General features: G+C 39.4%; 1 protein-coding gene across 2 annotated transcripts in view; it reads right to left on the bottom strand.

The window, feature by feature from the left end:
* The window catches only part of grin2bb (glutamate receptor, ionotropic, N-methyl D-aspartate 2B, genome duplicate b), a 181610-nt gene that overhangs the window by 73567 nt on the left and 90245 nt on the right, over positions 1-17798 (bottom strand). The gene's annotated exons all lie outside the window — the stretch shown is intronic.

Below are 17798 nucleotides of genomic sequence, written 5' to 3'. Positions count from 1 at the left end.
TCATCCAGATGACCCAAGTTGTCAGTTACTATTTCAGATCATTGATTTTCCAGCCAGTTAGCAAGTTGGTGGATGCAGGAAATATCATGCCCATGTAATCCATCTCAGTGGGAGAACTTGCAGAATTTGTGGTTGAATAGTTTTCCCCTGGAGGTAAGGTCGGGCCTAAATAATCCAGACTGACCTGACCTGGCCGGGGCTGCGGTCATAAAGGCCCGGCACAGCCCGAGCCCGACCAAATAACGAACCCAGTTTTTCATATTTTATTTGTGATGACTCGAGTGTAGGAGAGCTTCTCTCTCACTGTTTTCTTTTTAATTACCCATCCGTCATTGTTCTTTGTTGTTTTTTTTCTTTTTTGGAGAATCTGTGGGATGGATTCTGCGGGCTCGGCGGATTCCTCCAAATAGAAAAAGAAACAAAGAACAATGACGGGTGGATACTTTTTTTTAAAAAAGGGGGACGAGAGAGAAGCCCGGCCCGAACCCAAAGTTGAGGATTTATATTTTAGGCCAAATATCGGGTCGGGCTCTGCTCGGGCTCAGGCTCTGGCCTAATATCTCACCTTTAGTTCCCCCCCACTGTATCTTAGAATTTGAATTATCTTTTCATCATTGATAACAATGTAGTAAACATTGTTAACGTCATGATTTGATGTGGAATTCCAGAATAAGCATGTAATAAAAGAGAAGAGTAAGGTAAAAAAGATTGTTAGGATAAATAGGCAAATATTTACAGGATAGTGCTTGGAGACTGGCCTATGTTGTAAGTGCATCAGAACAATAGTGTAATGGGAAATAGTGCAATAAAATTAGCAACAATATTTTCCAAATCAAAGCTGTAAAATAAAATATCAATGTTGTAATATTGAAATATGTCTCTGTATATACAATATAGTCATTGTTGTGTGAATTTTCAGCAATAAATGTTTTATTGTTTCAGAAATGTATATCTTGTTCACTTTGTTATGATAAATGCACCTTGTTCATATATTGCATTTGAGTGTACGGTAGTTATAATCAAGTACTTGTTGATGTCGTGACTTAACTTTTAAATATATTCATTCATTCAGTTGTTACAGTCCCTACATTGTTCCAAATGATGTTTTGGTTTGCTGTTGGGAGAAAGCCTTGAGTCTTATCAACACCAGTCTGCACAAAATGCTGGTGTTCGATAAGAATTTTCTACTAATGTTAACTTTTTTACAAACACCGCCCTTTAGACATATAAGTCAATGTCAGCCCTTTTGAGTGCGCATTTCGTAAAACCGGAAAGAATTGTTTATCGATAGTGTAATTGTGAATAAAAAAACCTCAACAGAACTGCTTAACTTCAGCATTTTTTTACCCGTATTTTCTCACATCCTATACGTCAAAGACGCGGAGGAGGAGTCGTTCTTTTTCACTATGCAACAATATTTGCTGTTGGGTACAGTCAATGTAAACTGGGGCTGCAACTAACAATTATTTTAACAAAAGATGAATTGGTCAAATATTTTTTCAATTTATTTTTGAATTGTAAAAAAATTATTCAAATGTTGAATGATAGGACAGAGAAAAATTGTGCAAAAAACACACTATATGGTATAATATATAATAATTCCCAAAAATCTAAACTTTTGTCAAAGAGCCTAACAATAAACAGAAATACATACAAATGTATGTTATACACTTGAAAATATGTAGGATACTTTTTTTTAGAAAGTGCAAAAAAGCTACGCAACATTGAAAGAGTATCAGTGTTCACGTTTGCCCGCGTCCCTGGGGGCGCATTGTGTCAAATCAACGTGCGTCCCCGAGATGCAACTTCTTAGACACCAAATTGTCATTATTACCTGATTACTTTTTTTTTTTTAACAAAGATTTACCGCAATCCAAACTTTCGCCATTTTTTGTTTTGGTCTCGCGCCGATCTCGAGATGACGTCATTGTTTTGGTGGTTGTTGAGTGAAAGAGAAGTATGCCTCCGTAAAAACAGTTGCTATTAGGTGCAAATCAAAAAAAATTGGTAATTTTTTCAGTGTCGGTAATAAGTCGAAACATAATACAGAAAGTGGTAACAACGGCAATAATTCCGGCACGAAAAAACGGCAGAGATATTCTTCGGAAGACCGCAAAGGCAAGGAAAACATGTTTTGAAGCGAACGATTCGACGAAAGATAGACAAAAGAATACTCCTAGCAAGAAAAGGACTTCTCTTCCAAAATGGACTCAATTATATTCCTGGTTACACAATGAGAAGTATGATAATGGAGGCTACATGTTCTGTGATGCGTGCACCCAGCGTGACAAAAAACTGGATTGCATAAATCATTTCGCAATACGAACTTCCAGAAACGCACATAGGATCGGCACAACGACAATGAAAACCACAAAAAAAGCTATGGAAATTCCGTTGCTGCAATTGGACCTTGAGAAGGCATTACAACTGTGGCGGGACAGCAAACCACGAAGAATATATGAACTGAAAAATCTGAAGTGATTAAAACTGCATAAATATATAGACTAATATTTCAGCAATATTATTTTGTATAATATACAATATTTTTGTGAACTGAAAAATCTGAAGTGATAACTGCTTTGTATTACCAATTAAGTGTGCTGATTAAAACTGAATGAATATATAGATTTATATATTTATTTATATATTTGTCGCCGATTTACAATTTCAACCTCGATAACACTAAATTTTAAGGACCCATAGATCTCTGTTGGGACCCATAGGTTTTTGAGCATGCGAGTCCCCGGGACCCATCACTTTTCAGAGGTAAAATGAACACTGGAGTATGCAAGTACTTCGTCAGATCAGGAGACCCTCGGCATCAAAATACAGTCTCAAACCACCCTCTTCATCGCCAGATCAAGAGGATGTTGCGCAACAAAATGTGCTCTTGTATTGCCCTCTGCTGGATCAAAGCGATACAAGCCAAGTTGCACTTTTATTTGCATTGAATTAACGTGCTGAGTGAGGTACAAATCGAATGACACAACGAATCAATGATGTAATCCGTAGCCAAACACTTTGAGCAACAGATTTTAATCGATTTGTTGTTGCAGCCCTAACCTAAACAGCGACAACTATGAAGTGCAGGTGTTGGGAGAAATTTATTGCAGAAGGGCGCTCTGCAGCCACTCCCCCAAGGTGGCGCTCTTAAGAGAGCAAATGTTGTGTCAGATCCTGTCAGACGTTATTCCCAACCAAACTGAAGATTTCACATTTTGCTTGAGTACAAGAAATTGTAAATCCTTCCATCCGTAGGTTTCTGAAGCGGAATTCAAATAACTCCCTATTGTCAACACGGACTTTACAAGTATTACAAGAGGCCTCATTATTGAGTGGTTTCTCCGAAGAGAGGTTACGAGGAGAAGGATGCGCCGTCTGGTGCTGTGGATCGGGGCAGGGTCAGCCATCCATGTCAAAAGCGCCAAGCGACTCATCAGGACGCCGAAGTCGAGATGGATTATTCATAAGGTGTGAGTGACTAGAGGCGACATGGCAGAGGGGCTGTAATGAGAGCAGCGTCCTGTCAGGGGTCCGTTGTGTGACAGGGGGTGACGACTGAAGCTACAATACTGACTGCTGTTTTTGCTCTTCCGCACACCAAAGATGCGAGCTGCATCATTTGAAGGCAAACTCAGCAAGTACCGTGGTGGAACACACTAATGTATGCATGCATTCCGTTATGAAAAGAGGAAGATGAAGTGCCTTGAAGGACTTTAAGAAGCGCTATAAAAAATAAAATAAATTGTTAAGATGAATGCTAGCGTGGATAAAAGGAAATTCAACAACTGTGGCTTTCCTGGAAAATCAGTAGAATTACTGTGCTTGTTATTTGCCTGAAGCTTTTGCGCAGCACTTCAACGAGCACTTTATCAAGTCGATTTGCACTATTCAATGGCATACTGTATATCTAATACTTTGGATGATCTGTTGGTTTGTAGGGCTAGTTGTTGGTTGGTAGGTTGGTTGCATCGCTTGGATTCATTGCTGGTTGGATATATTGGATAGATGATTTGCACTATTTAATATATAATATATATTTATTTAATATATATATATATATATATATATATATATATATATATATATATATATATATATATATATATATATATATATATATCAGATAAATAGTTTAGCTCTAATTTCTTGAAGGCATAGCTGTATTTGTACTTGTTCTTATTTATTGCGTACAATGGTAAATTTGAGACTTTTGACCAACTCAAGTGGAGCTAGCCTCTTTTTCATTGCTTCCCGCAAGTGATGGATGGATGAATGAATGGGTAGTCAAGTCAAATCATTTGTATACCCCTGAATCATAAGGAGTCTCAAAGTGCTGCACAGATTATTGCAAACCACAGACTGGAATTACACCATCCCCTGATCTAAAACCTACATGAGGGCAAGGAAAAACTCAAAAACCTCAACATGAGGAAAATGAAAAAACCTTGAGAAAGGACTGCACATGAGGTAATCCCCCTTCCAGGATGAACAGTCTGCAATGGATGTTGTAATAACGATAAACACACAGATATCATCAACATGAAATATAGGTCATTCATAAGCTATAGCTTTTACGCCTAGATTTAAACAGTTCCACTGAGGTTGCAGATCGAATCTCATCGGGAACCGAATGGAGAACGCTCTTGAACCTGCGGTTCTCTTCTAGGCTCTTGGGATCACTAGTAGACCAGCATTTTCAGAGCGAAGGCTCCGGACCGGAACATAGGGAAAAATTAAGTCTGAAAGATATGAGGGAGCCTGTCCATGCATGATTTTGTATAATACCAACAGAACCTTAAAATAACATCTTAAGCTAACAGGGAGCCAATGCGAGTAAGCTAAAATCGGAGTAATGTAATCAAACTTTCTTGTCTTTGTTAAAAGCCTCCCTGCAGCATCTTGTACCAGCTGAAGGCTCTTGATTTTGGACTTCGGGAGACCGGGGAGTAGTGTATTACAGTAATCGAGACGGGAGGTAACAAACGCATGAATTATAATCTCCGCATCTGACTGAGACAGCATTGGGCGAATTTTAGCAATGTTGCGATGATGGAAAAAAGCTGTTCTAGTAATATTCTTAACGAGTGTTTGGAAGGACAGATTGGGGTCAAATGCGACAACTAAATTTTTGACTAAGTCACTCTGGGTAATATTACATTTGTCAATGTTCAGAGCAGTTTTTGAGAACAAGTCACGGCATTTCAATGGACCAATAACTAACATTTCGGTCTTTTCACAGTTAAGGCGGAAGAAGTTGAGTGACATCCATTTCTTTTATCTCAGTGAGGCAGGCCTCCAAATTTCCACAGTTTAGTGTGGCAGATTCCTCCATCGGAAGATATACAGGTAGTTGAGTGTCATCTGCGTAGCAATGGAAACTAAAGTGTAAAATGAAAAGTAGATAAATGAGGTATTAGTGAATGAATGGTTTGTTGGTAGGTTAGTTGGTTGGTTGGTTGGTTTGGTTGGTTGAATGGACAGTTTCTTCCAGAACCAGGAATGAAATCTAAGTTACTTACCCCCAAAAATAATATTTCTGATGCATAAAAAAAAAATAAAAAAATAGACAACTCGTTTTAGAGGAAACCTAAATGTCAACATATCTTTTTTTAAAACATTACTGCAATTAATTTTTTTACCTTTTACCCCATTGTAAAACAGCCTCTAAGGAAGTTGTGAGTACCAATGTAATAACATAAGGACGATTCTGAGAACGTAATCCTGCGTGCAAAAATATTTCACCTTTTACGGTAGTTCTGCTTTACAGATTTTCAATTGTGGATCTTGGTCTCCATTTGGACTGGTAAAACAGTCCCTGTAACAAATGCACTAAACTTTTTTTTTACAGAAATACTTATGGGGGAATATTTTGAAAACATAAACCCTGTTAAAAATGAGAGATTGGTGTAATACCAAGTCCTTTCACAATACAGCAAGGGGCGCATTGTAACCACTACCATTGGTTAACCCTAATTTAGGTCTACCTGTTTCAATTATTTCATTTTGCAAAATACTGACTAAATATAGTTTATTCTGGTCAAAAGCCAGGTGTCTCAACCTTTTTTGGGAATGTGTTGACCCCTTAATGTTCCTGTAAAATTCGCCTAAATCCCAAGCCAAGACGTACCTAAAGTAATTGAATAGTGTTTTTGAACTGTTTGGAGCATATGGACGTTTTGGTTTCTTTCGAACTGTAACTGATTTTTTCACAAGCCTGCAGAAGAGTGTAACATGGCCATCTTAGCCAGAACACAGCTGGGACAATAGCTTGAAGCTTTACCACGTCCCTGTTCAAAAACTAAAGATTATGTTTTACACATTTTTGTAATGGTACGTCTAAACGTTTCTAAAATTGGCAATTTGGAGCGACCAGTTCATCAAAGTGGATCCAAAGTGCCCATTTCCAGACAACCAGTTTACAGCCCTAGAACCTTTACTACCGTGCATTTTACTTAGGCCAATTTTTAAACATTGTGAAAGAGTTGTAAATGTTAGACATCTCTTTATGGCAGTCAGACGTTGAGGGGTTAAACCCCATTGTCATTGCTTTTTGGACCTAATCGTAACCGATAATGATCACCTTAAAATGTGTAGCACTTGCTATTGTGCCAGATGGTGATGGTCAGAACCTTTCTCAGTATTCGGCATCAGCTGCGCCTGTTAGGAGAGAATTTTCACCTAACTCCACGGTGCCGCCTACCCTCCGGCAGCTGGCAACGGGGAGTAAAGGGGGGTATAGGCTAAAATCATAATCACAGCGTGCTATGACACGTCAGCAGGTGGTGTACTGGCTACACAAGCAAAAAAAATGGTACCTGGGTAAAATAATTGCCCTCTACAAATTACACAGTCCAATTACAGAGTCCAATTAATGTCACTGTAGTGACAAACCGAGTAATGTTGAGAAAAGTGGGGAGCTGATCAAACAGACCCCTTCCACACCTCTCCTGAATTTTGTTGTTATTTTGTGGTTCTGACCAATTTTTTCGCATATTTAGTGTGTTTAAAGTCGAGGAAGAACTCCTTTACTGCTACCACATAGTTACACAATTAAGAATTTTTGTGGGTTCTTTTTTTGGGGTCCTTAATCTGCGCAGCGCCGCACCCCAATCGAATAAAACTGTTGCCCATGAAGAAAATCAACTCCATGGTTGAAACAACTTTGCATTAATGAATTACCCTAATGAGTACCGAATGAGAGAAACCAAATCCCCTGCAGCTAACATTTATTTTGTGTTGTTGAAGTGCCACACTAATGCATGTCATTCCTAATATTCGAGAAATGCCTTTCATTATTAACGTACAGTGTAGTATAAGGTTAAAACCCAGAACTTGTTGCGTACTCCATGGAAAAAGTAAAAGTCAAAATGTATGAATTTTTAACCACCAAAGGACATCAGTTATGTGTCCTAGACTTTCACTAAAAGCGTGATAATTGTGTATACGGCTTTAAACCAATTTGGGATCGACATGCATAATCCAAAGCGATACTGCAATACCAAAATGACTAACTTGTCGCCTCAACATGCCAAGTCTTGACCGTCACTCTGAGCAATAAACAAAGCATCATTGCTAGCCAAATTGACTTCCCAATGTGAGGTATGTGAAAACTGTACCATTTAGGTATTATTTACCGACACCTGACTTTTCCAGTCACAATCAAAACTTTTTCTAAGAAATCACCTGAGTTAAATTGACATTGACATTACTGTGGACAAATACAAGCCATTAGTGCCTCTTTGCCAGCACTAGACCCTTTATGCCCCACTTGGCCCCCTTTCTAACATTGTCCCTGTCAGGTTGTGTTATTCTCCTGTATGGCCTAACTCTCTGGAGATCGTCATTCCTTTTATTAGGGGACCCTATACACAAAGGATCACTGATAAACAATGTCATGTTAGGCCTAATCGAACTTTAACGAGTCTTCTCGCTGAAACTTTCACACCCAACTACACCCAGAAAAGGTCATGCCGTTAGCTATGTTTTTGTTTTTTCATTTTTTTACACCACTGTCCACTTTTTCTACCACACACCCCATAGTCAACTTGAAGGACACATAGAACCCGTCCTAGCGTAGACCCAAGCACATACACCTGCAATAAATCTGCCTATGACTTCCAAATGCGAGTAAGATGCACCAAAGTTTCATTTTGTGCTGTCTTTTTTGTCGTTTGCCAGGGACATCACCTAAGTCTACGCCAATGGCTGCAAACTGCCAAAGGGCACCCACCTCCACAGCCGCCCAGGGGATAGAAGCAATCTGCGACGAAAGATGGTGCAAAACCTGAGGAGCTGCACTCTGAGGGGCGCCCCTAGCCGGGTTAAGGAACAACTCACAAACTGCACCTGTATAACAGGTGCCAAAGGATCTTCAGAGACTGCGCCAGAAGACCCATGCAATCCCTTCTACCCCCCTGCCCCCAACCCCCATTGTCTTTTTTATGTCATGTACATAAATGTAGTTTGTTAGTATCAGACACGTGCCTTATTCATTTATGTGTCTCTACTATTTTTCTTCTGGACTGATCAATTAGTATCCATATCAATGAACTGAAAAATCCCCAATTGAAAGCTAAAATTAGAATATGTTTAGGATATTGCTTCCTTCATGATAAATGCTAGACACAACATTAGGCTATGTTGAAATGATTTGGTTGGGAAACCGTGAGCACTACCTGCTGGCCGAAAAGGTTAACACCAAATTAGATTCCGAATTACATAAATATAATTTAAAAATGTTTTCTCTATAAATGAATACATGACTGCCCTCTTCATACATAAGCAATACAATGCTGATGTTCATGTGTGCATAACATGTATGCATGAAGCCCATCATATTTTCATGCGCAAGTGCGTGCTCATCAGGCACAATATATTACATCGGACCCCATACCTTCAGTGTGGCTTTTCATCGTTTTTTTTTTTCTTTTTACTTTTCTGCCACAGGGATGGAAATGATCTGCTACCTACTTTCACAGTAATGAGGCGCCAACACTGCAGTGTCAAAAGAGGGTGAAAGGATTGGCAGCGTGGAAAAAATGGAGGAAGGGGTTGTGCCTGCAGATTGAATGCATAATTTGCATCTTAAATGTGATCACTTTTATTTCCAGCTGTGTTTTGGAGTCAGTTATTGAGGCTGTATTAAGTATGTAAAAAAATGTCACGGCGCTGCCCTTGCCACGTAGGCAACAAAGTATTTGTTTACTAGCATAGGTGGGAAAATGGCCTGCTCGCACCCGATCAAAGCAGCTACCTTAATTTCCTTCGGTTACCTGGATAGTCCTATTTCAGTGAAAGGAAAATTCAATTTAGCTCTTCAATATAATTCCCTAGGATTGTGTTTCACCACCTGTGCTACAAATAAGACCTCCTATCAGCCAAAAATCCAGTCTACCTTTTTTCAAGGTTAAAACACTTGGGTAAAAAATAACCCAAAATGGAGTAACAAAATGGACTGTCTATTATATGAATCAATTTAATCATATTCTTCATTAAAATTCACTAAAAATGTGTTTCACCACCTGTGCCCAATATTAGACCTCTTATTAACCAGTCTTAAATCCAGTCTAACTTTGGTGAAGGTTATAACACTTGAGTCAAAAATAACCCAAAATGAAGTAACAAAATGGACTGCCTAATTAATGTATCAATTTAATCCGATTCTTCAGAAAAATTCACTAAAATTGTGTTTCACTACCCGTACCCAATAGTAGACCTCCTATCAACCAGTCTAAAATCGAGTTTTGTTTTTGTCAAGGTTAAAACTTTTTTGTCAAACATAACCCAAATTGGAGTAACAAAATTAAGCGGATTAATTTAATCAGACTCTTCAGAAAAAAAATCACTATGATTGTGTTTTACTATCTGTGCCCAATATTACACCTCCTATTAACCAGTCTAAAATCGAGTCTACTTTTTGTCAAGGTTAAAAGTCTTGGGTCAAAAAGAACCCAAATTGGAATAAAACAAATAGACCGTCTTTTAGTTAAATCAATGTAATCAGACTCTTTATTCAAATTCACTAAGATTGCATTTCACTACCTGTGCCAAAAATTACACTTTAAAATTAAATTAGACCAGTACAAATTCCAGTCTTCTTGTTGTCAGGGTTAAAAAAGATGTGTCAAAAATAACCCGTAATGGAGTTTTAAAAAATGGCTAACAGCAGCAAAATGACCAACAATTATGCCAGCTTGGTGAGCCTTACATTATTTAAAATGAATAAAAAAATCTTGACCCTATGACTATTTTATAAAGTGCACGTTTCTATGATATTTCATGTATTTTGCTTATTAAACAAATTCTTTTTCTATTCCTTTTTTTTTAAATACAATTTGTTTCATACCACTATGAGAGGCTATATACTACACACCTAAGAATACAACCCTTTTTAGTGGGGGTTGAAAACAAATTGTGAGTTGTTTTTTTTTTGTGTCAAAGCACAGGGGGTTGGTTAAAAAAATGCTTCCACACTTATCCCAAAACAAGTTTTTTTTGACCCAGCTGTATTTTGAATGTGTGGCCATACATTTGTGATGAATCGGACATTTCAGATTCCCTTGGGCATCAGGTAGGCCCCTAAGAACACTTGAAATGCCTGCAGGCCAGATCTGAAAATACCTCACCATTGCAATTTTCTAGGATATCTGTGATATCTAACTGGCATTAGAAATCATTGACATTGTCAGTGTCTCAAAAAACAATTCTTGCTAAGTTATATTTAAATGAACACATAGTATACACATTATATACGTTTATAAACATATATCACCACAAATGTTTGAGTGTTCGTATGGGCCTATTTGAACCCTACTTCTTAATTTAAAACCTTGAATTAACATAATAGTAACCTGTGTTGGGCATGTTACTTTTGAAAAAGTAATTAGTCATAGTCACTTACTACTTCTTCCAAAACGTAACTGAGTTAGTTACTGAATTAACCTATGATAGAATTAAATAGTGGGCAGCACGGCGGCGCAGTGGTTAGCGCATGTGCGGCACAGTTCAAGTCATGGGAACCTCCTGCGTGGGTTCAATGACCTGTGCGGAGTTTGTATGTTCTCCCCGTGCTTGCGTGGGTTTCCTTCGGGCACTCCGGTTTCCTCCCACATTCCAAAAACATGCATTTCAGGTGAATTGGCTGGTCCAAATTGTCCCTAGGTGTGAATGAGCGAGTGAGTTGTCTGTCCCCGTGTGCCCTGCGATTGGCTGGCAACCAGTTCAGGGTGTCCCCTGCCCACTGCCCGATGATTGCTGGGATGGGCTCCAGCACCCCCGCGACCTTACTGAGGATAAGCGGTGCAGCTAATGAGATGAGAATTAAATAGTTACTTGGGAAAGCAACTATTTCGGAAACTTTAATGAGAAGTTGTCGTATGTCAAAGAATTTGAAATTGTCACAAGCCAGAAACGGAGACAGGACCCAATAGCGTTCGTTTAACTGAGTTTTATTGAAAAAGAGAGCAGTGCTTGCTTCCAAGATCCGATGATCGTCGGACACGGAAGTGGCACTTCCGTGTCGAGCGAGGATAGTCGTGGGAGGCAGGAAAGCTGGTCGATAGCCGGGACAGGGGAGCAAGTGCGGTAACAAGTCCAGAAAAAAGGTCGGCAACAGGTATCAGGCAGTAAACAGCGCAAAACAGGTCGGTGGCCGGGACGGAAGAGCAGGGCAGAAATCGGTCCAGAAAAAAGGTCGGCAACAGGTAACAGGCAGGAAAAAACAGCATGAGATTGTCAGAGGGTACGGTGCTTGCCTAACAAAAGCGTAGGTTCGCAGGACGGTCTGACCGCTTCCTCTTGGGAACCAATCAGCGCTCAGGGCTGTTGGCACCAACAGGGCAGCCGCAGGTGCCCCGAATCAGTAATCATGACAGAAATATTCTGAGCAGTATTAGAGTCAGTTGAATAGAACGGTTGTAACGGAGGAAAAGTATTAAGCTCGACTACCAGGTAATTAAAAAATAACAGCATTATCCCCAACACTAATAGTAAAATAGTAACAAGAAAATTATAACATCATTGGTTGTTATTTTAGAAACAAAAATGTAAATGGTAACCCTTTGCACTAATCAGTGACAAAAAAAGAGCTTGGTCTATGAGAGTGGTTCTCAAATCATGGGGCAAAATAGTGACACTCCTTAAAAGCCTTTGGGAACTTTGTTTTGTGCAATTGTACCTTCAGTACATTCGGGGGCATTGGTGCTCTCATTGGCAGAGGGTTATTGTGGAAACCAAGAAAGCATTTGGAGGCTACGTGACTGACAGGACTTTGGCCAGGTCAGGGCATCTCCAACTGTTTGCTTAACAGATAAGAATTTGGATTCTAACTATTTGCTTAACTGAAAGAACTTTTTTGGGTCACCGCGACTCGGATCAAGCACCTAACTGGAGAAAAACAACACTTCAGCGCTGACCGAACACAGTATAAATGCGACTGTCTGCCCGGACAACTTCGAAACACGACCGAATGTTTGAGTGAAATAAACGTGTTCCCTCCCATTTCGACTCTCTCTGCTGTCTTGTATATGTTTTGGGGTGGGGCCGATAAACGTCCTGCTCCGACAGGATTTGTTTACATTTAGCATCCCAGTTGTTGGTATACAGCAGGGTTGGGCAAACTACGACCCGCGGGTGACATGTGGCCCGTCAGGCTGTTTCATTCGGCCCTTGTCTACAACAAAAATACGACAGAAATACTGCAAAAATGTGCCACAAAACAGGGACTTATATTATTTGCTTTCATTCTGAAAAGAAACAAAACTCTAAATAAGTACTACAAAATTACGACAACATTAATACAATAATACAACAATACAACTACAGTAATATCACAAAATACTAATGAAATAGTACAAAAAACTACTATGTTGTCATGATTACTGATACGAGGCACCTGTGCCCGTTTCTTTGGCGCCAACAGCCCTGGTCGCTGATTGGCTCCCTGACTCTTTTTAAACCCCAACTTCCAAAAGGAAGCTGTCAGACCGTCTGCGAACCTATGCTCTCAGCTGGGCAAGCTTTGTACTATCCGACATTATCCTGCTCTGTTTTTCCTGCCTAATACCCGTTGCCGACCTGCTTTTGCTCCTCCGTCCCGGCCATCGACCTGTTTTCTCGCTGTCTGCGACTAACCTCGCTCGACACGGAAATGCCACTTCCGTGTTCCTGCCATCAGCTACCCGTGACCGACGATCATCGGAAGCAAGCACTGCTCTCTTTCTCAATAAAAACTGAGTAAAATGAACATTATTGGGTCCTGTCTCCATTCCTGGCTTGTGACATATGGAAATGCTAAAAAGATACTTCAGAAATACTACAAAAATACTCTTACATACATATTACAAGAGAAATGCAACAAAAATACTACTACAGTAATACCACAAAAATACTGCTGCAAAAATACAACAAAATACTAAAACAATAAACCTACAGTAATACTACAAAAATCTGCAGAAATACTACAAAAATACACCTACAATAATATTACAAAACTAAAACACACATTTGGCGCCTAAAATTGTGACTTTATATGTTATTTCATTTTAAGTGTGAGTGTTTCAAAATACATTCAATGAAACTATTCTATTTAAAAACTATTGTAAAGAAACTTAATATGTGGATGTCCGCATTTATATTTATTCATGAATGAAAAATTGAATAGGCCTCCACGTTCGGACCCTTGGCCAATTGTTTTGAACCCAAGCGTACATGAAATGGAGAAACACGGCAAACTGAAATGGCACTTGAATTTCCCAATCCACAAATCAAAATCATACAGGAAGAAGCTTGCCGATGGCCCCGCGAACCCAATGTGGGTTCAAAACAATTGGCCAACTCCAAATAGTTGCTTGCCCCAGAATGAGTCTGAAATGTCGACACGTAGTGTGGTAGACCCTTGAGTGTAAAAATATTTAATAGAAATGAGGAAACAGGAAGAGGCAGACAGGGTTAAAGAGGAAAACTAAAGTCTCCGGAAAGATAAGACGAGGAAATTTTGTCGAAGCATGTGTAACATGTGGCTTGACATATTGCCGTATTTCAGGCGCCAAACCTATAGATAAAAAAACTCAAAATAGTTGGGAAATCAAATAAATAAATGTTATATTGTGATGAGAAATCAACAATTTAAAGGTAGGCCTTGCAAAAATATTGCACCCTTTTAGTTAATACTCAAAACTCCTTTTGCCCCGATCACAGCCACAAGTCTTTCGGGGTATGAAGTTTTGCGCAGCTTGACTCATAAATATTTGCCCATGCTTCCTTACAAATCAGCTCAAGTTTCTTAGGGTTTGACCGTGATCATTTGAGCGTAGCATTTTTCAGATTTTTCTACAAATGCTCCAAAAGACTGAGGTTTGTAATTTGTATTGGACATACTAACACATTTGTATTGTCTTAAACCATTCCATTGTAGATCTTGCTTTGTTTTTGCTCTGTTTAGGGTTGCTGTCCTGTTGTTAGTTGAACCTGCACCCCATTCTCAGGTCTCTTGCAGACTACAACAGATTTCGTGCCAGAATCACCTAGTATTTGGCACCATCCATTAACTCTAACAATCTTCCCAGTCTTGCTGAAAAAAGCAACCCCAGAACTTGATGCTACCACCACCATGTTTGACAGTGGAGATGGTGTTTTCAGTGTGATGTGCAATATTACTCTCAGTCCAAACGTAACACTTTGCTTTTAGCCCAAAGTTAAATTTTAGTCTGACCAGAGCACCTTGTTCCACCGGTAATTTGTGTCTCCCATGTGCCTTCAAAATACTTTTCTTGATATTCTTTCAGAAAGGGCTTTCTTCTTGCCACTCTTCACTAAATGAGCACAATTGTGCAGAGTATTGATATTTATGACAAACCTGCCTGGTATGTTCTTTGGTCTTCATAATGTTGTCAGTGCAGGTGCATTTTAATCGGGGATTGGAATTCTATGGCGAGCGAGCCAGACATGTCAAGTCAAGTCAAGTCACATTTATTTATATAGCCCTTAATCACAAAAATGTCTCAAACATGGCTCTATTTATGATTCTATATGGCTCATAGAAAAAACTTGGAACATGTAATTCTACTTTGTGTCCTTCCAAGTACAATACAACTATAGCTGATTTTGGAACGCGCAACATCTTAACTACAGTTTACAGTAAGGGTATCACGTCAACAGATGCTGCTTTAGCTGTACGCGGCTAAGGAATTCTTTAAATGCAAGTGAATGTATGTCCACTGTTGAGATACTTTATGATGCAAACACACAGAATAAACTGTAAACACCTCAAAATACCCGCAACGCACTCAGAACATTTAATTGGGTGAACAGTAGGGATATGCGAAGCAATGCACGCACTCCCTTCTCTTTCCAGTGCGGTCTGGGCCAAAGGTTAATATGTTGGTATCCTCCTTTGCAGTTTTTGTTTTTTTTTGGGTGACATCTTACAAAATAAATTTGATTTTCACCCAGTTTTTAGGACGAAAAAAGATGGTCAACATGAGCCTAAACACGCTGCGGGGGCGAGACAAATTTATATTGATATGGGACACAGGCTCTCGAATTATCATTATTAATATTATTATTATTACTATTATTATTATTACTATTATTATTACTATTATTATTATTATTATTATTATTATACAAAATGCCACACACTGAAAGAAAATGCGGGTTTGGTGTTATTGTTGAATTACGTCAGAACATTATTTAAAAGAAATTTGTTTATTCCTATCATTCCATTAAGGAATATGTTTTCTTATACACAGATTGTCCCACCACGGCATGTGTACCCCTGCAGGTCATCCAATGTGATCATGGGCCTCTTGGTTGCTTCTCTGATTTGTTTGCTCCTGGTTTAGGCCGAAAGTTTCAAGGGACGGCCAGGTCTTGGTAGGTTTGCAGTGGTTTTATGCTCTCTCCATTTTGCTACTATTGCTCACTGCTCCGGGAGATGTGTAAATGTTGCAAAATCTTCTTGTATGCCATTCCTGCTTTTAGATTTTCCATGACTTTACACCCAAATCTGCCGGGTGTGTTCTATCTCCAGTGTCTGCTTTCACAGAGCTCTGAGCCGATCAGAGAGCTGGAGCATTAAAACTGAGACGTGATGCACTCTGTTAGTCATTTATGTCAACATTGGATCATTCAGAAGTCATCAGGGAACTTTTGAAGTCAGTTGGAAAGAGCTGAGTGGACAAAGGGCCAAGTTTTTATAACCCCGGAAAATGTTGAAATAGTTTGGTTTCCACTTCACGATTGTGTCTCATATGTTGTTGATTAGATTTTTTTTTTCAGTTTTCTAGCTTTGATTTTTAGGCCTGAAATGTAGAAATATGACAAAAAGAACTTGGGGTCTCAATACTTAAGCTAGGCTCTTTCATTTTTTGACTTCACGTCTATCTGGTGCACGCTTCAGCGCTCTCTCACAGTGTTTTAGCCATTGTAATTGTCCTGCGGGATCAATTCTGTTGTCACAGCTGACCTTTCTGTATTTTCTCTGGGTGACACGTTGAGACAGTCTTACGTTGAACACTCAGGCTAAGACACTATTCCACTGGTAATTCGCTTGCCTTTTCATTTCCTCTCGCCTACTTACTTACTCTCTCCATTACCAGCTCAGCCCCTTAAGTCCTGGCTTTTATTTTGTTATCGCTTTTTTCCCCCGATTGTCTAGAAGGAGAGCTGAGTGGTGTAATAACTCGCAAGGACAAAACCTGCCATTCACTGGGATCGTAGAGGGCACCACTTATTTCATCCACTCCTTCTCCGCTTCCTCTTGATCCGGGGTTTTCTTTTCAAACCTCGTTATTGCTTTTTACTTTTATTTTTACAGGTTTTGTACACTTTTTTCATGCCCAATTTCAAGCAATTTCAAGGGAAAAATTTTTAAGTACCTTCAAAGGAAAAAAATCCAGCAACAGAATGTTTCCTTTTTTTGTGACTAAAAAAAGTCACTACTTCGCTGCTAGCACATACGTGGTGCTATTTCGAGCTGTTCCTACTGTATCTATGATCTGGGATGGTTTTGTGCGAATGGACTGCTATAAACTGACATGAATTCTGCCGCAACAATACAGAAGACAAAAAAATAAAGAAAGTACTGTATGTATAAAAAGCAGAAAAATGAGCCAAATTTGGACTAACTTTAATTGATTTCTCTAAAGCAGAGTGCATTCAATCTTTCAATCTTAGAGACTGCTGATCTTTTGCTCTTTGTTTTATTTATTTCTCACTACCAGTACAAGCAGGGGACCCAAATTCGTTAAGTTTAACACAATGCTTTACTGAGGGATTAGGGATCAATAAAGGAAACAGAATCAGGATACGGGTAGCCGGTACAGGAGAACGGCGCTTGGATCGGGGATCGATACAGGAAACGGAATCCGGATACGGGTGGCTGGGACAGGGGAACGGAGTTTGGATCAGGGATCAATACAGGAAACAAAATCAGGATACGGGTAGCTGGGACAGGATAACGGAGCTTGGATCGGGGATCGATACAGGAAACGGAATCAGGATACAGGTAGCTGGAACAGGAGAATGGAGCTTGGATCGGGGATCAATACAGGAAACAGGTCGGGATTAAAACTCTGGGACTCTGTCACCTATTCCCAAAATCCATTGTTTTTCTAAAGCTTCATTATTTCATGCCACTAAAGTTTGAAATCCTATGGGGCAAATGTAGAGCCCATCCAACCTTTGGCGGCATCGTAATTACACCGTGAGGCAGACAAAGTGCTATGTTACTTGGTTTTACGGCTCCCACGTTTTTCCTGAACTTGTACCGGGAGGGTTGGATTCAATTGATTCGG

The sequence above is a fragment of the Urocampus carinirostris genome, chromosome 8 (assembly GCF_059441175.1).
Source record: "Urocampus carinirostris isolate Australia breed hairy pipefish chromosome 8, RoL_Ucar_1.0, whole genome shotgun sequence".
In the NCBI taxonomy this organism is placed as follows: Eukaryota; Metazoa; Chordata; class Actinopteri; order Syngnathiformes; family Syngnathidae; genus Urocampus; species Urocampus carinirostris.
This window is presented reverse-complemented; position numbering and strand designations above follow the sequence as displayed.